This window comes from Pygocentrus nattereri, chromosome 15 (assembly GCF_015220715.1).
Source record: "Pygocentrus nattereri isolate fPygNat1 chromosome 15, fPygNat1.pri, whole genome shotgun sequence".
Lineage (NCBI taxonomy): Eukaryota > Metazoa > Chordata > Actinopteri > Characiformes > Serrasalmidae > Pygocentrus > Pygocentrus nattereri.
In genome coordinates this window covers 17,496,829-17,520,661 of record NC_051225.1, presented here as the reverse complement: position 1 = coordinate 17,520,661, position 23,833 = coordinate 17,496,829, and the positions used below count along the sequence as shown (strand labels likewise).

At 42.9% G+C, this 23,833-nt stretch overlaps 1 protein-coding gene across 3 annotated transcripts in view; it reads right to left on the bottom strand.

Moving 5' to 3' along the window:
• The window catches only part of dok4 (docking protein 4), an 89,072-nt gene extending 65,709 nt beyond the window's left edge, over positions 1 to 23,363 (bottom strand). The window contains exon 1 of one of the 3 annotated variants that reach the window (XM_037545150.1): positions 23,074 to 23,363. The gene's annotated coding sequence lies outside the window, so the exon portion shown is untranslated. The remainder of the gene's footprint in view (positions 1 to 23,073) is intronic. The other 2 variants (XM_037545152.1, XM_017696502.2) reach the window with 2 other exon arrangements.
• Positions 23,364 to 23,833: the final 470 nt, after the last annotated feature.

Genomic DNA, 23,833 nt, shown 5'->3' with positions numbered 1-23,833 from the left:
ATATTTATTGCTAAAACATAAACATTACTTTTCCCCCTTATTATTGTTCACCAGTGGGGCACTGTCAGGGTCTTCTATGCATTCTGATAACGCCTGATGTTTTCTTTGAAGTGATTTTGTCAGAATCATCACTGTTGTACAAAAAAAATCATGTAAATTGCTGTTAGCTTAATGCTTACAAATCAACAAACCACTAGAGGCACAGGGGTGCTAGCAGACATCACAATGTGTTTTTTTTTTCCAGTTTTTTTTGACTGTGTTATCACTGTTAGCCACTATAGCACACACAAACACAATGGGCAGCTGAAAGCCTGTCTGTAATATTGCTGTGCTGTCCACACAACTGGCTCTTAAGTCTAAGAGGTGGCACCCCAAGTGTGATGTGTTCTGGGCAGGACTTCAAGCTGTGATAATCGGAGCCTAAGCAGCGTGGTTCTGGACTGTGTCAGAAACAAGACACCTCATATACACTGCAGTGCTTAACAGTCTCAAATGTGACCTTTGAAGACACACACAGTGTGACTGCACAATACACACATTAGCCACTTTACACATTAGCAGAGGGAGCGAGTTATCCTGAAATAACATCACGAATGTGATTTGTTGGGCGTAGATCATCACAGCCGTGATGTTATTGGTGATAACGCACTCCACGAGTGTTCTACTGCTTTAATACAACAGTTAAATAAATAAAGTAAGAAATTAATACACTGGGCCATGAAATACACTGGGCGTTTAATATGTGACGAAGATCAGACGACGTTTGGCAAATGGTATTGGGTTCATGTCTGGCTGATTCCAGGTTGTTTAGCTGTTCTTCTGTCACAGCTGCTAACTGAAAAGCTGCTCAGTGGTGACGACAGTTTGGAAATTTAGTGTCGTCTCATCTTCAGAGCCGGACCAAATTGGCTGTCGGTCAAACGTCATCTTAAAAGTGTCCGTTTTCTGTTTGTGGCAAAGTAAGAATTATTAGTATTATTATTAGTAATATTATTACTAATTATTAGAGTGTTTGTGGAAAAACCTGTGATGTTATGGTGAAATAACAGCACCGTTAGAACGCCTCTCAACCAATCAGCTTGCGTGGCCGGAACTAACTGTTGTATAGTCCATTGTGTATCAGGTCCACTGGCCATATAGATGCACTTTTAGCTTCTACAATTACAGGCTGAAGTTCTTCACAACCCCCATCCCAACCTTAAGCCCATTAATCAATTATCAGAACGCTCACAGGACCACCACTGAGCATTGGGGTGGTGGAACATTCTCAGCACTACAATGATGGTAGAGGGATGTCTGTGTGTGTGTTGGACACAGCAGTGTTATTGGTGTTTTCAAACAACTCTATGTCACTGTTGGACCAACCAAAAACATCCAGGCATCAGGGTCCTTCAGCCAGAAGCTCATCACTGATGCACTACAGGATGACTATCACATCTGTGCAGCGACAGACAAGCTAGCGTTTCTAAATGTACATCTACAAGGTGGACCAGCACTAGTGCAAGTGTGTCTGAAAAACTGGATAGCATCCACATGAGGTTCAAATCCTCCATTAAACTGCTGTGTCTGATCCAATTGCATAACTGCTCTATCTGGTTCCGGTGCGCCGTAGAATGACCACACTGGTGAGAACTTCAGGTAAACTCTACAATTTTGTCCGTTTCTTTGTGTTTTTGCACAAACCGCTTTTGGGATCATTCAGTATGATCGGCAAACTCTTTTGAACATCTGATCATCATTCAAGACTGACTTTAACACAAACACATGCTCAGCTGCCCCTTTGCAACTCCTCTGCCCCTTTGTTTACCAACACACACACTGGCAGAGCAAGAGGAAGCACAGAAGGGGCAGACACGCCAGGATACTATGCAAGACAAGGAGAAGGTGCTTCAACCCTCCACTTCCAAGTGTTCTGCTCACAAATGCCCAGTCACCGTAGAACAAAGTAGATGAGCTGAACACACAGATCATGTTTCAGTGCAACATCGAGAGCTGCTGCGTTTTAGTGCTCACAGAGACGTGGCTCTCCACGCCAATACCAAACAACGGCATCACACTGGCTGACTTCACCATCTACCACCAGGACAGAACTCTAGACTCTGGTAAGTGCAGTTACAAACCCTTCCCCTGCTCTGCCTTCGGCAAAGGTGATCACACCTCTATTCTTCTCCTGCCTGCATACAAACAAAGAACTGGCCAAACCAGTTCTCAGATCAGTCTATCAATGGAGTGAGGGGGCCATCTTCACACTTCAGGACTGCTTTGAATCCAAAGACTGGAAGATGTTTCATGACGTGGCTGGCACAGACATCAATGAATATACTGACTCCGGCACAAGCTACGTCAATAAATGCACTGAAGACACTGTACCAAAAAACAATGTCAGATCATTTCCCAACCAGAAACCCTGAGTCAGTGCTGAGGTGCGAGCCAAACTAAGAGCTTGGGCTGCTGTCTACAACTCTGGTGACCCAGCTAGTTACAAGAAGGCCAGATATGACCTTCAGAAGACCATCAGGCTGATCAAAAGGAGCTACAGGGACAGAGTGGCTCTGATCTCAGATGAATGTGACGTGGCCTGCGTACAATCATTGACTACAAAGAAGGTGTAATCTGCGACAGGGGCTCTTCCTCCTCACTTGCAGATGAACTCAATGCTCATTATGCTCGTTTTGAGACAACTAACACCTGCTGAGAAACTCCCAGTAGATGAGAAGAGCTGTGGTCTAGTCATTCCCCTGTCTGAGGTAGTGAGATCCTTCAGGGAAGATAACTCATGCAAGGCACCCGGTCCTGACGGCATCCACAGCCGTGTACTTAAAGCATGTGCCAACCAGCTGGCTGAGGTTTTCACTGACGTCTTTAACCTCTCCTTAGGACTGTCAGTGATTCCCAAGTGCTTTAAGGAAACCACAATTGTTCCAGTCCCCAAGAAATCGTCCGTCACCTGTCTGAATTACTACCGCCCTGTTGCACTGACATCTACAGTGATGAAGTGCTTTGAGCAGCTGGTCAAAGCTCACGTCTGCTCAACACTTCCAGCCAGAACAGAAAGATGCACAGAAAGAACACACGTACGAATGCTGTTCATAGATTACAGCTCAGCATTCAACACAATCATCCCTGCGAAACTTTGAACTCTCATCTCTGCAGCTGGATACTGGACTTCCTGATGAGCCAACCCAAGTTGGTGAAAGTTAGGAACTCCTGTACTCCCTGTGTATACATGACTGTGTAGCCACACATACGTCTAACATCATCTTCAAGTTGAAGTGCGGTCACACTTTCTCCCTCTCCTCTCCCTTTTCTCTCCTGCTTCTCCAGTCTCGTCTAGTCTACTGTGTTATACTTTTGAGAGACTCTCTCTGCGCTGCTCTTCAATTTAAGGAAAATTGATTTGATCAAATGGTCTCTCAATGCAATTGACACCATCTTCTCAACAAGAAGTCTGGGTTCGGGAGAACCAGCCTGTCCTGCCGGAACGTTTGCAGCTGGCTACACGATGGACGCGTGGGAGAAGTGGCGAGTCGTGTGCCTGGCGGCTCTTTCCGTGGAGGACACTGAGGACATCTACCTATTCGGAACCATGATTACAGGTGTTTTGCTGATTGGATTAGGCATTGCCCTGGTTTATCGCGAGATTCAAGGAATGGGGACAGCTGTCCAAGGCCCCTTAAAGCTGCCCGACATGATTGACATGGTGGGCAGAGCTGTCAGCACTCAGACTGTGACCATAAACCACAACATGGATAACATCTTGGAGAAGCTCTCGGCTTTGCAAAGAAAAATGGATCGATTTGGAGACTAGAATGGACTAGGAGAGTAGTTGTGCAAATTGGAATGTGACTATTCGCCCCCAAACCCAAACAATCGGTTTACTCTGCTTTCGGCTCCCCGAATTGGCACTGGCCTTGGCCAAGGCCACTGCTGGAACAAAAATTCCTCTGGAAGAACACTGCAGCGAGATGCTCTTGTATCCCTCCCCCCATTTCCCCCAGACACCTGCTGATTGTTGACTCTGCCTGGGACCCGTCCAAGGTTGTCTCCATGGTAACTTGCTGTGTTATCGCTATGACACTCTGCGGACTGAGGCACCTAGACTGGGATGCCAAGCGAAGCCACTTCTCCAGGCCTCCCCAACTACACCCGGTCAGACAGCGTCACCGAGCACACAGCCTGTTTGTTCATCATCCTGCCATCAGGCAGGAGATTCCGCAGCATCCAGGTAAGAACAACCTAGTTAATGAACAGTTTCTACCCACAAGCTGTCAGGATTCTCAATAAGCTGTGAAGCTGTGGGTCTGTCCCCAATTACCATTTGTTGTCAGTATTATTATTATTATTACTATTATATCATATCATCTCTGCTATGGACAATAACACCTTAAGATCACTTTAAAGAACAATCACACCAAGTCCTTTAAGCCACTTTAAAATGTGTATTGTCTCTATATTTTGTGTATATTTAATATATTTCAATTTGTTTATTTTGCCTTTACTTATTTTCTGTCTGTAGAATGATCATCTGAGCCTCACCACAAGCATTTCAATGCATAAATGTCCTGACATGTCGTGCAAATCCTCGCGACCCTGAGGGAGAAGCGGCTTAGGAAATGGATGGATGGATGGATGGATGGATGGATGTTGTGCAAATGACAATTAAACTTGGAAGCTTGGAAGTGCAGCACAAACCAGCAGTAAACTTCACACAGAAATGACACAGGCATGCATATTTTATAAAGTAGCCAGTGGGCGTATAATGTTTGACTATAGTTATCACAATGTTGCAGAAGGCTGCAATATGAAAATTATCCATCCATCCATCCATCCATTTTCTAAGCCGCTTCTCCGTCAGGGTTATGAAAATTATATTTATATTATTAATTGCATGTTCTAAACATCTTGACCAATCAAAAAGCAATGTTATTGGAATAAGTTGTTTTGTAGGAAAGGTGAAACTTTGCTGCATATCCACTAAAAACTTTAACTCTTAATTCACAACATCCCCTCAGGTGTTAGAGAGTAACCTAGGGACATCTCTGAGAGATGGCTATTGTTTTTTTAAGCTTAATAGAGCTTAACCTTGCATCTTTGCCTGGGAAGGCTTTTGGGAGATGGTACATCAAGCTTGCATGCATTTTTAATTGCTGCATCGCAGAGAGGAATTGTAATAAAGTGCTCAGCCTTCCTGCCTCCCCACCCTCCCCTAACAACACTCCTGTGAATACACATCAAAAGCAAACAGCTGCAAGCAAGAGTGTGTGAGCGAGGTGCGAGAGTGTGAGACAGAAAAAGAGACTGAAGTGGGAGAAACAGAGAGAGAGGGAGAAACCGTGAAGCAGGTGCTTTGCTATACCAAAAGCCCCTTGTGAACAAAGATTATGTACTAATTAAAAGACAAACACTATTTTCCACAGATCTTTGTTGTCCATCTAACTGGACAAGCCCAGGAAAATAGTACAAACAAAAAGAAGGGCTGTGCAATATAAACATTTATATCTGCACGTCGTAGTATATAATTTTTATCTGTATCAAATAGCCTTTCTGAGTGGACACCACAGCTGGCTGTATTATGCACACGATCCCGCTAACCAATCAATAGTAGTTTTTTTTTTTTTACTGCGTCCTGTGAGCGCATTGACAAATCACAGTTCCACATGAGAGGAATCTGATATATCAAGATATGTACATAAACCAACAAGAACAAAAAAATCATGTTGGTCACAATAATGTAGACCAATCTTTAATCATATTATTTATGAATAAAGTGCCAATATAAGGTGATTCATAGTATACAGCAATTTACTACCTGGGGATGTGCATATACACACCGATCAGGCATAACATTCTGACCACCTCCTTGTTTCTATGCTCATTGTCCATTTTATCAGCTCCGCTTACTATATAGGAGCACTTTGTAGTTCTACGGTTACAGACTGTAGTCCATCTCTTTCTCTGATACTTTGTTAGCCTCCTTTTGTCCATGAGTGGATCAGAAACAGCAGTGCTACAGGAGTTTTTAAACAGTGTGTCGTCCCACTGTCCACTCTATTAGACAATCCTACCTTGCCGGTCCATGTTGTAGATGTAAAGTCAGAGACGATAGCTCTACTGCTGCTGCACAGTCTGTGTTGGTCATCCTCTAGTCCTTCATCAATGGTCACAGGACGCTGCCCACAAGATAAGATGCACTAATAAGGTAGGAGTATCTAATAGAGTGGACAGTGAGTGGACAAAAAACTTCAGTGTTTAAAAACTCCAGCAGAACTGATGTGTCTGATCCACTCAGACCAGCACAACACACACTAATACACCACCACCACGTCAGTGTTACTGCAGTGCTGAGAATGACCCACCATCCAAATAGGACCTGCTCTGTGAGGGTCCATTGGGGTCCTGACCACTGAAGAACAGGGTAAAAGGGGGCTAAAAAGTATCAGAGAAACAGATGGACTACAGTCTGTAACTGTTTAACTACAAAGTGCACCTATTTACAGTGGTGCTTCAATGTTTGTGAACCCTTTATAATTTCCTATATTTCTGCATAAATATGACCTAAAACATCATCAGATTTTCACACAAGTCCTAAAAGCAGATAAAGAGAACCCAGTTAAACAAATGACACAAAAATATTATACTTGGTCATTTGTTTATTGAGGAAAATAATCCAATATTAGATATTTGTGAGTGGCAAAAGTATGTGAACCTTTGTTTTCAATATCTGGTGTGATCCCCCTAAATAAAACGTTTCCATTAATTGTTGATCAGTCCTGCACACCGGCTTGGAAGAATTTTAGCCCATTCCTCCGTACCGAACAGCTTCAACTGTGGGATTGGTGGGTTTCCTCACATTAACTGCTCGCTTCAGGTCCTTCCACAACATTTCGATGGGATTAAGGTAAGGACTTTGACTTGGCCATTCCAAAACATTAACTTTATTGTTCTTTAACCATTCTTTGGTAGAATGACTTGTGTGCTTAGAGTCGTGTTCTTGCTGCATTACCCACCTTCTCTTGAGTTTCAGTTCATGGAGAGATGTCCTGACATTTTCCTTTAGAATTCTTTGATATATTTCAGAATTCATTGTTCCATCAATGGTGGCAAGCCGTCCTGGCCCAGATGCAGCAAAATAGACCAAAACCATGATACAACCACCACCATGTCAGAGATGGGATAAGGTTCTTATGTAGGAATGCAGTGTTTTCCCTTTCTCCAAACATAACATTTTTCATTTAAACCAAAAAGTTCTATTTTAGTCTCATCCATCCACAAAACATTCTTCCAATAGCCTTCTGGCTTGTTCACATGATCTTTAGCAAACTGCAGACGAGCAGCAATGTTCTTTTTGGAGAGCAGTGGCTTTCTCCTTGCAACCCTGCCATGCACACCATTGTTGTTCAGTGTTCTCCTGATAGTGGACTCATGAAAATTAACATTAGGCAATGTCTTTAGTTGCTTAGACGTTACCCTGGGGTCCTTTGTGACCTCGCCAACTATTACACATCCTGCTCTTGGAGTGATCTTTGTTGGTCGACCACTCCTGGGGAGTGAAACAATGGTGTTGAATTTCCTCCATTTGTACACAATCTGTCTGACTGTGGATTGATGGAGGTCCAAACTCTTAAGAGATGGTTTTGTAACCTTTTCCAGCCTGATGAGCATCAACAACTCTTTTTCTGAGGTCCTCAGAAATCTTCTTTGTTTGGGCCATGATACACTTCCATAAACATGTGTGTTGAAGACCAGACTTTGATATAGAGCCCTGTTCTTTAAATAAAACAGGGTTCCCACTCACACCTGATTGTCACCCCATTGATTGAAAACACCTGACTAATTTCACCATCAAATTAACTGCTAATCTGTAACACGGAGCGAGGTAGCGGACGCATGTGCGGAGGTAAGCGACTTTTATTGACGGCAAATCCAGAATCAGGGTCATAACGGTCCAGGGGCAAAGAGCCAATACGTAGAGATTGTGGGTCAGACGTCACAAACTATAAACAGACACAAACAAACGACCAATACATCCAACAAAGATTCAAACAGGACAAGGACAAAGACTGATACAAAGACCAGGAAACACAGGGCTTAAATACAAAGGGATAACGAGGGACAGGTGGAAAACAGGTGGAGACAAATCGGGGAGGAGTTACAAAACAAGGGGCTGGACTAAAGCAAAACAAAAAACACACATGGGCTAAACCAAAACATGAACACATGGACTGGGAGGGGCCAATCGTGACAGTCCCCCGCCGAACGAGAGACGACCGGAGAAACAGGACGAGGAAGACAAGAACGAACCATAGACCACGCAAACAACAGGGGAACAGGCACCAAGACAGACACAGGCACAGAAACAGGCACACAAACAGAAACAAAAGGAGACACAGGAACAGGTACAACAACAGGAATGGGAACGGACACAGACACAACAGTAGGGAACAGGACAAAACCAGGGACCGAACAGGGCAGAAACGAAGGAACAGAAACGGAAGACCCAAAAGGAGGCACAGAAGGAAAAAGGGGAACAGCAGACATGGGAGGCACAGAAGACCCATGGGGAACAGAAACAAGTGGAAAGGGAGGCCCACGGGGGCAGGCGGGCCTGCTATGACGTCCACGGGGGCAGGCGGGCCTGCTACGACGTCCACCGAGACGGGTGGTGGGTCCGGAGGTGCGGCGACTGGCCCGGAGGCGTGGGAGTGCCACAGGGTGCAGCCACGGGATCAGGCTTTCGGGCTGGTGACCTCTGCTCCAACCTGGAACACCACGCAGACACGGGACCCACTCGGCCGTTCCCAAGGCTCACTCGAGCTATAGGCAGCTGTGGAAAGGAGTTACAAAACAGTGGCACAGTGGCTCTTGAGACCGAGCAGAGTACCATAGTATGGGTTAACTGTATGTTCCAACCGTCCCACCTCGACTTGCGCTGCAGGTCGCTCCTCCCTGCAGCGTTGTTCAAGCCGGGTGGACCCAAGTCGCTTACCTGAACACTCGTCATCCAGACACAAGGCGGGAAGGTCCTTAGCCTTCTTACGAGACTGACGAGACGCTCGTGTTCCCTCAGGGGATTTGCTCTCATTGGCGGGGTGGCCACAGCCAATGTGTCGCTTACCTGCTGCGTCCTGTGGTGGCTGGTCTTTCTGTAACGTGGAGCGAGGTAGCAGACGCATGTGCGGAGGTGAGCAACTTTTATTGAGGGCAAATCCAGAATCAGGGTCATAACGGTCCAGGGGCAAAGAGCCAATACGTAGAGATTGTGGGTCAGACATGACAAACAAACATAGACCAATACAACCAACAAAGATTCAAACAAGGCAAGGACAAAGACCTGCAAACACAGGGCTTAAATACAACAGGGATAACAAGGGACAGGTGGAAAACAGGTGGAGACAATCAGGGGAGGAGTTACAAAACAAGGGGCTGGACTAAACCAAAGCAAAAATGCATATGGGCTAAACCAAAACATGAACACATGGACTGGGAGGGGCCAATCATGACATAATCCTACAGGTTCACATACTTTTGCCACTCACAAATATGTAAGATTGGATTATTTTCCTCAATAAACAAATGACCAAGCATAATATTTTTGTTTCATTTGTTTAACTGGGTTCTCTTTATCTACTTTTAGGACTTGTGTGAAAATCTGATTTAGGTCATATTTATGCAAAAAATTCTAAAGGGTTCACAAACTTTCAAGCACTACTGTAGTAAGTGGAGCTGATAAAATGGACAATGAGTGTAAAAACAGGGAGGTGGTCAGAATGTTATACCTGATTAGTGTATATGTAATGAATGAATCTGTGAGACAAGGAATAGCTATTTGGGTTAATCAGTGAAAAGGAAAAAGCACCATGAATGCATTTGAAAACGTGTTTATACAAAACTAGCCAAACAATAGCAGGAGGTTTTCATTGTAGATAAACAGAGGCTGCCTTTTCAGATGAGCTAATGAGCTAAACTAGAGCTAACCGCTACATCACTGGGCAGCTAGCCAAAATAGTGCTGCACTACTTCTAATTCAGTTGCCTCCTTAGCATTAGTGGCAATGTCTCATTGCCAAAGAGCTCACGCTAGGGCAAAGGGTGATATATATACTCACTTGAACTAAAACAGCCTTTTTATTGAATTGTTAGCCGATAAATTTTCTCTTTTTACAGAGAGAAAATGTAACAAATACTGAAAAAAGTGATTTCAGTATTCGAATACTGGCACCTCAAACTTCAAAGTTTTCAAGTACCAGTGCACATCCCTAATAACAATACTAATATTTCATCCACATCATTTGCCCAACAACAGACACAAATCTTAATTCACACATTATTCAACAATCACACATGTAACGTTTAACACTCAGTTGTAAGATTTTAATGTGAGCTGACATTGCACATGTGAAAGAACACACAACATGAGAGAACAGAGACCGTCAAAAAAACAGACACAATGAACCACAAAGCAGAGAGGGAAGAAGACAGAGAGAGAGAGACAGAGAGAGAGAGAGGAGGATAGGAGAATGGGAGAATGCATATTTCAGACAGATCCAAAATCCCTGGCATTGCTGACACACAAAGCAGGCATTTGGCTGGGGTGGAATAACAATTGGCCATCAGCTTTGTTGGCACCTATGGAGAAGAGCAAGTCCGTCTGGACTCTTCCTGTCTTTTCAAATCCCTCTCCCATCTTGTTCCTGAGCTCTGGGTTTGGACAAACCTAAAGGCATGCAGATCTATATTGCAGGTCTGCAAAGCAAATAAGTCAAGGTCAAAGACCTCAACTTATAGACTTTTCCAACTATACCAACATATCTTAGGCCCTTTGTTTGGACCTGCCACATGAAAGCAATACATGAATTGATTAAGTTCTGTAGAAGCTGTCATAATACATGACACGGCTGCCATTTTGTCCAGGAGCTTTTACATTTCAGTAAGAAGGCAGTTTATCCAAACAGTTACATTTTAGAATATGATAGTGTTGGCAAATGACCCAGAAAATGATAAAATGATTAGAAATACTGTTGAAAACATTCTTGGGTTAGTGTGTTTATGCTGTCTGCAGTGCACTCCGTTAAATGATACTGATGAAAAACATGTTTTGAAAAGTCACAAAAATACCTTCAGCCATGAAAAGGCAAGGAATTATATGGCACTGTCCAGTGCCTTTGACAGTATAATTCCATATTTAATGCAGGTAGAGACTAGGAATCAAAATTTCAGTCATTTTAGCCCATGTGAGCCAGTTACGTGCTGTATTTTTTGTTTGTTTAACTTGCTGCTACTTTGGCTGATTGATTGATAAATAAATAAATAAATAAAATATAAATAAATAAATGAATGAATATGGATGACGTTTTAACCATTTTGCTATTTGAATGTCTGAATTTTTTTTAGCAAATATTGTTCAACAATCCCATTGTGTCATTCATGAAAACCGTTCCACAGCAGCTGAGGGTTCTCCACAAACCATCGCAACCTGCATAAAACATAACAAAGCATGGAGCCAAAAGTTTGTCCACCCCCACTCATCAAATGGCTCTCCCGAAATCGAGGGTATTAATATGAAGTTTGTCTCTTCTTGGTTGTAGTAAGAGCCTCTATTCTTCTGGGAAGGATTTACGCTACATGCTGGAACGCTGCTGTGATTAGAGTGCTTGAAAAAGCACTCTATTGTTATCTCTCATACTTCTTATTCTTCTTCCACACATTTCTGTGATTAATACAGCACGAACGTGCTATGTACTGTAATGTGCCATTTGTGCTATGTACTTTTGGAGTCAATCGTATTGGTAGTTTTTAATAAAATTAAGTTTAAAAATTAAAAATCTCTCATAAGAATGAATGGCGGACTGTTCTAGAACTTCAAATTCTAACTGACGTTGATGATGTCACAGCAGGCCTCACACTCAGTCTCACAGACACAGCTGTCACACAGGGAATCTGTTTTAAAATCCTTAAACTTTCACCTAGAAACTCTATTTCAGTTTTAAATGGTAAAGAAACTTGTCCTTTCAGAAACCTCCAAATATCTCATAATTTTATCAATTAGCTTTAGAGTTATGAGCATTTGTTTGGCACTAGAGAACAGAAACCTGTCCCATTCACTCCCATGTAAATTTCTCAAAATCAGAATCTGCTTATTTCAAGATTTTTCTCTGTGTTTAACTCAGACATTTTCTTCTCAACACACAACATTACACCAAAATAATCCTCAAGGGATCTTCTCACACCATCTATCCAGTTAAACAATAGAGTAAACATTTCCCGAGTCAGGACTGTTTGTTCAGAGGGTGCAAATCGGACTTAAACAAGGCTTCTCCACTAAGAGCTGCATAATAACAGTGACAGTTCATTTTAATGACTCTCCACCCCTCCCCACCTCAAACACATACGTCTCTCCCTCTCACACACACACCACACAGACACATACCTAAGGAGGTGTTGTTCACCTACACAGAAACACACAGAAACACACACACACACTTGCAGCCCTTTTCAATCACTTTTGCAGTTCCTTCAGGAAATGCACATCTAGTTAGAAATGCAGTTCTGTAGAAATTATACAAGCTTAGATTCTGTGGCCACCAGTTTGTGTATATGGTTTTGATATCCTTGTAGTTTGTGTATTTGTTATGTATAATTATTATTCTGTTCATTTATTGTTTTATGTATTGTTTGTTTTGTATATTTAGTCAGGTGTGAACATATAATCTGCACTCCTGACCGCTGTTATATCTCTGCACTTCACGTAGTCCTGTGTAATGTGCTGCTGTTGTGTGTTGCACCATGAGGCCTGAAGAACAACATTTCGTTCCAATGTATTCAAATTTACACTTGACTAGACTTTTGTACATGTTGTGCATTTATTAAATTACTGTAGCTACCTATATGTGACTGTAAAATTGTGTAAATAGCGATATAAGTTGCAACAAAGATGTTAGCTATGGTCCACATTGCGACGACCTCACCTGCAATGCTGGTAGTTACGCCAGTAATTCACTGATCCATGTCGCTTTAAATGACAATCAATACATTTTTAATATACCACCATGGGCGGCACGGTGGCGTGGTGGGTAGCGCTGTCGCCTCACAGCGAGGAGGGCCTGGGTTCGATTCCCCAGCCGGGCGGCCAGGGTCCTCTCTGTGTGGAGTTTGCATGTTCTCCCCGTGTCTGCGTGGGTTTCCTCCGGGTTCTCCGGTTTCCTCCCACAGTCCAAAGACATGCAGTCAGGCCAATTGGACATGCTACATTGCCCCTAAGTGTGAGTGTGTGAGTGGCTGTCTGTGTCTGTCTGTCTGCCCTGCGATGGACTGGCGACCTGTCCAGGGTGTATCCTGCCTTTCGCCCGAAGACTGCTGGGATAGGCTCCAGCATCCCCCCGCGACCCTGACGGAGAAGCGGCTTAGAAAATGGATGGATGGATGGATGGATATACCACCATCACAAGTGGCTGTAATTGCAGCATGAAATGTTGCCCATTTACGTGTGTGTGAACATCTTTCAGGTGCTACCAGACAAAACACAACACTCTGTAGGCTGAGCAACGTTTTTAAAAAAGTATTTTTCAAATCATTTTTCATGCTAGACTTTCTCAGCCTCATATTTTGACTTTTTTCACTGCTTCTTTACAAAGCGTTTTGTCAGTTTAAACCACAACATTGTGCTGCATCACACAGATCAATTACAGATCCAGAGTGTTTGAACACAAACAGCTCTATATGAGAGCGAGAGCCGTACATCAGCTTCTAGCAGACTTTATAAAACTGATTGCTTCTCTTCACTGGATTCACATAACCAGTCATTGGCAACACTGCAATATCATAAAATCATATGACTCATCAGATCTTTGAAAAAAAAATATCACAAAATTACTACTAAGTCTATAATTTCTGATGTAACCCTGTAGTACATCAATGCTAAACTACTGGAAAATTTTTTTTGGCCATTACACTAAACACAAGACGTGAAGCTTGTAAACGACATTCCACTCATTTAATTTGAAGCATGTATCATGTATTAATATGAAGTTTGTCTCTTCTTTGTTGTAGTAAGAGCCTCTACTCTTCTGGGAAGGATTTACGCTACATGCTGGAACACTGCTGTGATTAGAGTGCTTGAAAAAGCACTCTATTGTTATCTCTCATACTTCTTATTCTTCCACACATTTCTGTGATTAATACAGCCCGAAAGGCTTAACATACAGACTCCATTCAAACTGCGCTTCGAAGGTCTCGGCGCTGTTATTTGTGCTATGTACTTTTGGAGTCAATCATATTGGTAGTTTTTAATAAAATTAAGTTTAAAAATTAAAAATCTCTCATAAGAATGAATGGCGGAATGGAACATTTTTTTGGCCATTACACTAAACACAAGACGTGAAGCTTGTAAACGACATTCCACTCATTTAACTTGAAGCATGTATCATGTTTTACTGTATATGTTCCAGTTTTTCTGTGTCTCAGTCACTCTACCATAGAGCTGCCACCACTGTTTTGCATTCCTAACATTTGGCTGAAAGCTGCTTAAAATAAAAATTGGAGTCAGTGATGCACCCTGGACTTTCTGATGTATTTTCTCACAAAACTGGTCCCATCAATACATGACTGGTTGATTCCATTGCCAGTTTCTAATTATGTTGGTAGTTAATTTTATGTGTAGCGTCTTCAAATCAAATCATATTTATTTTGTATAGCACTTTTTACAAAGGATGTTGTCACAAAGCAGCTTTACAGAATTTCGGAAAAGACAAAGTTTCAACAGGACTGTAAGAATATACAGAAACCTTCAAGCCAGCTCCTAAACGCTTACCCAGCGATAGAGAGATAGGTTTCCCTAGATACCACCTGGGGAAACAAACTGGACTATTTCCCATCTGGCCTTCTGAGACAAACATTTCAGCTTCCAAGCAAAACTTAAAATTAAGAGTCCTACTTCAATCCTAATTTAAACACAGTTATTCCAGGTGTCGCAGTGACGTTTCAGGCTTCAGGATGCTACAGTAAGCAATACAGTGTCACATAAGTATGTCTGTGATTACTGAACAACCCAATAAGAATGTTATCATTTAGACAGAGAGAGAACATAAAAGCAGATTCTTTACAAAAAAATCACTTGCAGTGTTAACTTGGGTGGAATAAGCATCCATTTCTTTATAGCCTTGTTGCACCAGTGCAGAACAAAAAAGAGCATACTTTGGACACTATATATGACTGAGATTAAACTTGGAGTAAGAGGAAAACTGAAAACTGTGTAAATGTGATTTTGTGCCAAACTACTTCTTTAAATGCTAAACTGTGAACTACACTTCTGACCAAATTAAACATGAGAGATAACCAGCTTTCCTCTATGATTTTCTATAAATCATAAGTACTCTAGACAGACTAATTAAGCAAGAGACAAACAGACTAGCAGAGGAGCTGTAAATGCTCACAACTACCTAAGTTCAGATAAGCTAACCATCCTGTCATGCAGCACTGCCTGGCACCTCAGCACTCACAGAAGAGGATGCCAAGCAAACACCATGTGCTCATGAAGAAAGCTGGTACAAGGAATAACAACAGTAAAGTGTCCTACTGTCCAATGAAAACTTGGCCAACTGCATTGTTACAGACGGTTGTTAGGTAGAAGTCAGTGTTCTGTGGCTTGCCATAGTCGTACTGGCGTTCTTAAGTAGGGTTGCCACCCGTCTAGTTTGTACTAGATTTTGGTCATCTGTGCTGGAAAAAGAATTCCTTTTTCTCAACAGAAAATGTCCTGGAATCAAAGTATTTTCATATGTATATGTAGCATGTCTTTTTATCCAATCAAAGTGTTTATGTACAAAGAATGCATTAAGACGACCTGTACACAAGGTCAGCTAGAAAGGTGCGCTGTTGGTAGTTCAGACTGAGGTGGCAACCCTGTTCCAGAGACAAGCTACTCTCTCGTACTCACTTTGTTACCTATCAGTCTGAGAAAGATGATACCAGTATGCTAGCTAGATGTCTCCTGTCATTACAGGCAGTAAATGTACTCATGATCCATCTGTTAGAGAGAGAGAGAGAGAGAGAGACAGAGAGACAGAGACAGGGACACACACACACACACACTCCACAAGCATCTTTATCTCCAGCATAAAGTATAGATGCTGTCTGATCATTGGTAACTGTTGTGGGGCTCTCAGGATGGTCCCTCTGGAGCCTCAGACACAAAACACAAGTTATGCTGCAGAGCCCTGTAGAGCACAGTCTCACGGTCATTTACAGAGCACAGAGTGCTTTTTAAAAGAAGGTAGTCCTCAGTATGAACCAGACGTTGTAAAGGTTTTAGGAGAATGCCTCTTCAATGATGGCTCAGAGAAGAATTCTCAGAAGTGAGTTTGAGGGGGTGGGAGGTATAGCAGAAAGAAAAAAGAGCACCAGCATGACGCTGTCTCATGATATGGATTCTGCCGTACTGTGGATACTGTGATAAACCCAAAAACAGTGAACCCCAGCCCGAGAGAAACTAAAGATCAGCTTGAGCAGCTTAAAGCTGCACTATTTGACTTCTAAATGACTTAAATTTCAGGCTTTAGGAGTGACATGCAGCAGCTACAGACACCATATTTAGCATGTTTTCCCTCCTGACTCGGTAAAAAGGCTTACATACTTCTGTTTTAAAGCCTGTTGTCTACTGTCTGCCTCATACATGAAGCATTATAAACACATGACCATTTGTCAACCACACAAATTATTACTTTGCAAATGTTCCCATTTCTACTCTTGCTGGACAAAACAATTCAAAATATGCTCACCTTAACTTAGTAAGCTTACGAATTGCAAACTGCCTGAAAAATGTTATTTTAGAAACCAACAGCAAAATGAATAATAGGATAAGGATGAATAGGAGGGCAAAAGGTGTTGTATGAATGACTAAACTGACTCCATAAAAGGTAATCGAAGAAGTTACTAGTGGCACATTCACATCTACACAATAAAGTAATAATGTTGTTTTTTGAATGGCGTATAAATTGTTAAATAACAACAACAACAACAACAACATAATAATAATAATAATAATTAGTAGCAGTAGTAGTAGTAGTAGTAGTAGTAGTAGTAATGACAATAAGAAGAAGAAACATGCACAACAAAAATAAACAATTAAAGTAATGTTCTCTGGTGTTATTATCATGATTACTACGATGAACTTTCTGACATCCTAAATGTCTGAAGAGTAGAAAATACCATGATGTAAGTTTGAGATCATGTTGCTGGCTCCTAGTTCAAAATATTTAAAAAAAAAATACAATTCTGATTTACATTGGCAGATTAGAAAACTGAAAACAATCCTCACCAACATCAGTCAATGTGAAGACACTGCATAAGCAATGTTGAGTGGAGAACTAAACACTTTCAACTGCCCAAAGGCTTCCCGAAAAGCCACATAATGCACATTTTGGACGTTACAGACACCACAGTTCATCATAAGTCGGTCGTTTGAGAGCAATAAAGCAATAGTGGAACATGACCTGCTGACAGGAAGAGCTGACATAAACAGGAAACTGCAGCTTGGCAACTTGTGAGCTGATGGAAACACACTGGGAAAAACCAGTAATAAGAGAAAAATCTGATACCAGCAACCATTGGATTATCTATGGATGCGCCAATAATGGAATTGAGGGCCAGTACTGATCCGATATTGTTCATGCATTTTTCATCTACCGATGCCAATACATAAACAATTAAAAACATTAAACTGACTTAAAATTAGAAACTGACATTAAATCGAACTAGGTAACAGTAGGGAGAAATACACAGTCATATGCAAAAGTGTGTGCACCCCGGTCAACTTTCATTTTCTTAATTTTCGAAGCAAAGTGCATGTTTACTAGAGAGAACACGTCTGCACAGCAGAAACACAGTCTGTTTATTTTCTGAATTTATGAAAATAAACTTAAATTATAATTTATTTTCTGAAACGTTATGGCACATTCTATGTTTTTTCCAATATTATGGAAAACAATGACCAGTGCACATGCTGGGCAGCACTTACTTAGGAGTACAAATTTTGTCTAATATCAGTATGAAATATCAGTCCAGTCTAAATATCTGTCTGATGCAGATCATTTGTCAAGCAAATATGTGCCAACACAGATATTATTCCAATATTATCACACATCCCTAACGTTATCCTGAACCTGGATAAAGGCTCATAGGCCAAAGAGTCAGAGGTGAAATGTATATGGGTTGAGTGCAGAGCAGCGAGAAAGTAGTGTAAGACTGATCTTATCAATCTAGGGAATGGAAAAGTGGAAGACGAGGGTGAGGCACAAGAACGAGAGACACTGAGAAAGGCTACTTGTCCTACTTAGTGCAGTGCACTCAGACAGGCATGCAGGCACACACACACACACACGCACAGCTCATTTACTCCCACGGCTGGCTCCTCTGTCAGAGGTCACAGTCATTTTCCCCATCCCATCCATCAGACCAGGCATTACATCACACACACACACAAACTCACATTCACAAATACACACAAACACAAACACAGACACATTCCTTAATTTTTCACAATGACATTCAGCTCCTTCTATAGAGGCTTTTTTTAATAAACATACAATTTTTTGAAAGCACCACCCAGCCAACAAGGAGCTGTGTGGAGGGCTCTGTGTGTGTGTATGTGTGTGTGTGCTGGGGCTCTGGAGGAACTGAAATCAAAACAAATCAATGCAGGCCAAGCCCAGGAGAGACTGAGCAGAGGAGGGGAGTCTACCACCACCAATTACAGCTTCACAGAAAAACAACGCTGTGGAAGTGAGGTGGAAGAAACAAGAAACTCTGCTGCTAGGAGGCATAACCGCAGCTGATGTTTGTGTGTGTGTGAGCGAGAGAGAGAGAGAGAGAGAGAGAGAGAGAGAGAGAGAGAGAGAGAGAGAGAGAGAGAGAGAGAGAGAGAGAGAGAGAAATGTTTAACCAGAAATTGAAGTCCCTTGAGTTGCTAGTGTACACAGTGAAAAGAAAAAAACGTTCAGGGGGGTGAGTTAGCAGGGAGAGACCACTGAGTTTCTTATAGTTACGGTCTGAACTGCAACTGCAAGGACACAAGAATTCTGCCATGAATAATACAATGTTTTTACTATTCTGGATAGGAACCTTCAGATTGCATTTTTTGGAACCTTTGCATGCAACAGTGTGAAGACGAAGGCCACACTTGACTCCTCTGAGGTTCAGGGCCTCCCGCTATATCTTTTTTCAAGCCAGCTGCTATGGAGCACTGCAGAGCGTCAGCTACGCTTTTGGCCTACCATGATGTCTATCAGAGACAGTGAACATTAGCTTACAATGCAGACTTGAAGAAGAGTTCATGGTCATTTTAACCCAGCCTCACAGCCTCTAAAGTCGTGGGGCAGGGCATGGTTGTATTTGTGTGCTACGCGAGAGTTGCTGTCATACACATATTTGTAAAAAAAACTGAAAATATTAACCAGCTCGAGTAGTCCATGTCATCGGTTCGTACTGAAATCGCTTTGTTGCATGAGATACAAAACTAATTCCAGTAAAACATGATGATGAATGAGAGAGAGAGAGAGAGAGAGAGAGAGAGAGAGAGAGAGAGAGAGAGAGAGAGAGAGAGAGAGAGACAGAGAGAGAGAGAGAGAGAGAGAGAGAGACAGACAGAGAGACAGAGACAGAGACAGAGTGAGAGACAGACACAGAGAGAGAGAGATACAGACTGAGAGACATACAGAGAGAGAGAATGTATGAGAGAACTCTGGATAAGCTCACCCAGGCAGGTTTGCTGAGTCTGGTGGCGCAGGCCAGACGCCATATCGGCAGGCCACTCTGTAATTTACAGAGGTGGAATGTAGCATGCAGTCGCGGGTGCTAATTACAGACTGTTCATCTCTGTCTCTCTGACTATGAGCCAACCAACCAGCACCAGCCTACTCCCACAATGCCCTGCTCCTGGCTGCAAACTCCAGCCAAGATCCCCCCCCCCCCCACCCCCCCCCCCCCCCCCCGGCCCCCACACACACATACAAAGCTGTCTGAATCATTCCGTGTCCATGAATCTGTGCAGAGTAAAGAAGTGAAGCACATAATGTTACGAATCATTTAATGGTGTAACATAATGACTGTTGCATTGCATTGGAACTCCTTCATATTTAAATGACAATTCAATAGATTTTCAGAACTTACATCATAATTAAATCACTGAGATCCAAATAAAGTCATTTAGGTTTGAAGCTAAACTGTAGAAACACACTGTCTTCGGATTTCTTTATGATGATGGTGACGGGAAGAAGGGGTAGTAACTTCTACAACACAAATGAAGTCATTTTATTTACTATCCAAAAGAACTGAGTCCTCGCGTGTCTTCTGAGTTTGTATAATACTGGTAGCTGTGGAATAGTACTGAATCTATTATTTTTCATTAGAATGTCCTGCATGTACCTCTTCATAATTAATGAGTAAGTGTTCTCTCATGTATCAAGCAGTATATTTGCATTCATTTCACGCAAAAGCTTCCAGTCAAGTTATTAGGCCCAGTTACACACCTGGTTTGGAACACACTTTCCACCAAAGATGATCTTAATACCAAGATGCTGTTTGGGAAACTGACTTATGGTACTTTATTGAATGAAGCATTTCACATCAAAGCAGTCAGACTGACTCTGCTTACATCTGAATAATTTAATTATGTGGAAATATTGGAGAATCCACTTTAATAAGCAAGCATAAAGCCACACATATACATTACTAAACATGGTGTCTGTGTATTGTGTACTGTATTCTCTGAAGTGCATCAATCTCCCGCCTTCAACACACACAAGCTTTAGATGCGCTGTGTGCTGATTTATTCCTACAGCCAGGCCTGAACAATCAAACAACGTTCAACCACATCACTGTAAGAGACACAGGAACACTTTATCCAAATGCAGGACCTCCTCCTTTCTGATGGGCTGTTGTGCTGACCCCTTTGTGCTGAACAGCAACAGAGCCAGAGTGTTTTGTCTGCAAGTTCCGAGTGTCAATCTCGAGAGAGAGAGAGAGAGAGAGAGAGAGAGAGAGAGAGAGAGAGAGAGAGAGAGAGAGAGAGAGAGGCTAAATCGTTCACATGGACGAAAAGACAGCAGGGCAGGAGGGTACATTGCCCAGCCCACCACCTGCAGGGTTACAGACACCAACAGTCTTGAACGAGGGAGGGGAACACAGGGAAAAGCCGAAGCCCATTATTTGTGCTGCCTAACAAAGCAGAGGGCGCATTTACAAGCTTGCATCTTTGAGAGACCATGAATGAGGGAGGATAACAGACAAATTCTAATCTGGGATCACAGGCTGTTATATAATACACTTAAAACAGACCTCAGGGCCAAGTCTCTCTCTTAGCTCGTCACTGGGCTTGTCTTTCCAGCGCCCTTTGGCCCAGACAGCAACGTCTAACCTCCTGACTCTTCACTGCAGAACTGATGCTTTAATGAAGCTACTTTCGCAATCTTAAAAGTGCTGCTTGAGCCAAGCCAAAGAAAGCAAGTCATAGACAGAGAGAGAGAGAGAGAGAGAGAGAGAGAGAGAGAGAGAGAGAGAGAGAGAGAAACAGAGACAGAGAGATAGAGACAAAGAAAGAGAGAGAGAAACAGAGAGACAGGTAGATAGAGAGAGAGAGACCCATAATATTTTAATGCTCTCAGTCTCAAGGGATTAGACTGATCTAATAACCTGTCCTTCCTACGTTTTTTCTCCATCACAAATTCCTTCAGTGCGTCAGTCGGATCTGATTTTGTGACGGACTCGAGGTTAATGTGCGTTATTGCGGGTTTTATCGATCATAACACCGTCATATTCCACTGTTTAGCTAACTGTGCCCGTCGCTGAACCACCACAGCCTATCGAGCTCATTTATTGCCCGCATGGAGAAGCTGTTTACGGCTGGAGAGATAAGAGCGGGCGGCGTTTCATTAGCCGAGGTGAAACACGACCGTTTATCAGCGAAACACGAAACCAGGAGCGGCTTTAATGAAGCGTCCGGGGACGCAAGGGAAGGCGATCCCAAACGTCTCCGCGCGCAAGTGAACAAACCCGGAGCGCGACTTCACTTAAGCGCTTTAATGGGTCGCGCCATCCGCGCGGAACTAGAACCGGGTCCAGTGACTCTTCACTCAAAGTCTTTTGCTGTTTGAGCACGTGGTGAAAAGCTGCTGTGCTCGCGCACACAGGTTTGCCGCGTCGTCAACCGGTTACCGGTTAGCGATTTTGCTGCCTGGTTCCGTCGCATCTGACAGAAGAGCCCAGCAGGTTTCACAGAAAAGGCTGGAGGTGTGAGGATCTACGGAGCCCCGCTGGGGACATCTTGTATCAATAAAAATAACGCTGGCCACGACTTAGTAAGGCGTGGGAACAAGATAATTATGTTGTGGCTGCGACTTATTAAGGCGTGCCAACGAGATGCTGATGCGTGGCCTCAAATGAGTAAGGCCAGATCTTGTTTTACTTACTATGTGATGGCCACACATTATTTTTTCCAGATTAGTATACAGAGTTAAAAACGGGAGAATTTACGGAGTCCCGCCGGGGACATAATGTTTAAATAAAAAATAATGCGTGGCCACGCCTTATTAACGCGTGAGTACGAGATCCTAATACATGGCCATAACTTAAGTAAGGCGTGAGAACGAGATCACGGCATACTCAGTCTTTGTCACGCATTTGGATCTGGCTCCCACGCTTTACTAAGTCGTGGCCACGACTTAATCATATAATTCCCAGTCATCTCATTCCTAAAGCATTATTTTTATTTATATAGGAGGTCCCCAGCGGGGCTCCGTACGAATTTGTGGGAGTGACGCCGAAGCTAAATCTATCATTTATTATCACAAAAAGAAGTGCCTCAGAGAAGCGCTCCCGCACAGAGTTGACCGGAAGGTTAAGTTTATTGACCGCTGGACGGACAAAGCGGGCAAAACTCTTAAGTTCACCTCATATTCACGACTGAAGGTCGATGTAAACACTGAACCGCGATCTGCTGGAAAACGATGTAACTGCATGACAACGAAACCCAGGAGGGCTCGAAGCTCCGGGACGCGGTTGTGCGTCATGTCGCTGCGTTTCCTACCTCGTTGCTGCTGTAGGTGAAGCTGCGGAGATCGTCGCTGCGATGAAAAGCCAAACAGCCCCGAGGAGAAAACGCGTCTCTGTCCGATGCGAAATAGTCTCTGTTGGCGACCGTAACGATGCAGAGTAAAAGAGAAGCGCCAGAGACAGAAACTCGCTTTAAACAGCTCGTTAATCCAGGCGACACTGAGGCGGAGGAAGCTCGTGATGTTGCGCCGCAGCTCGACCGTCTCCACTCTGAGCAGCTTCCCATAAACCAGACACATCAGTTCAGCCCTTACCGTAATGTCTACAGTACGGGCGCCATCCTCCTCTCCCTCCTCTCCCTCAGACACACTGCTGACCGCGCTGTGGTTCTGCAAGGAACCATTTGGTTCTGCCACAGACTAAAGCCTGCCATTCATCGACACATTCCTCATTCAATTGCTGCTAAAGGGGCAAAGACAGTCAGAACTACTGTCAGTCTGACTGTTATCAGAATATGATGTGCAGAGAAATATGACACCAATATTCTCTCAATATGATCCTGATGTTATACATCCTTCTGCATAAACAAAGCACCTCAGTCTACAATTCAACAAGAACAGTTCACAGGCAGGACACAGAGAAGAGGCTGTGATCTCAGGACACTGTTTCATATTTACACGTTAACATTACTAACTGAGAAAATACTGTGAGTGAAGACCACCTGTCAACATTTATTAGCCATTTAAATGGAAATAGTTAGAAAGCTGTGTAAATGTGATCTTTACCCCGACTGC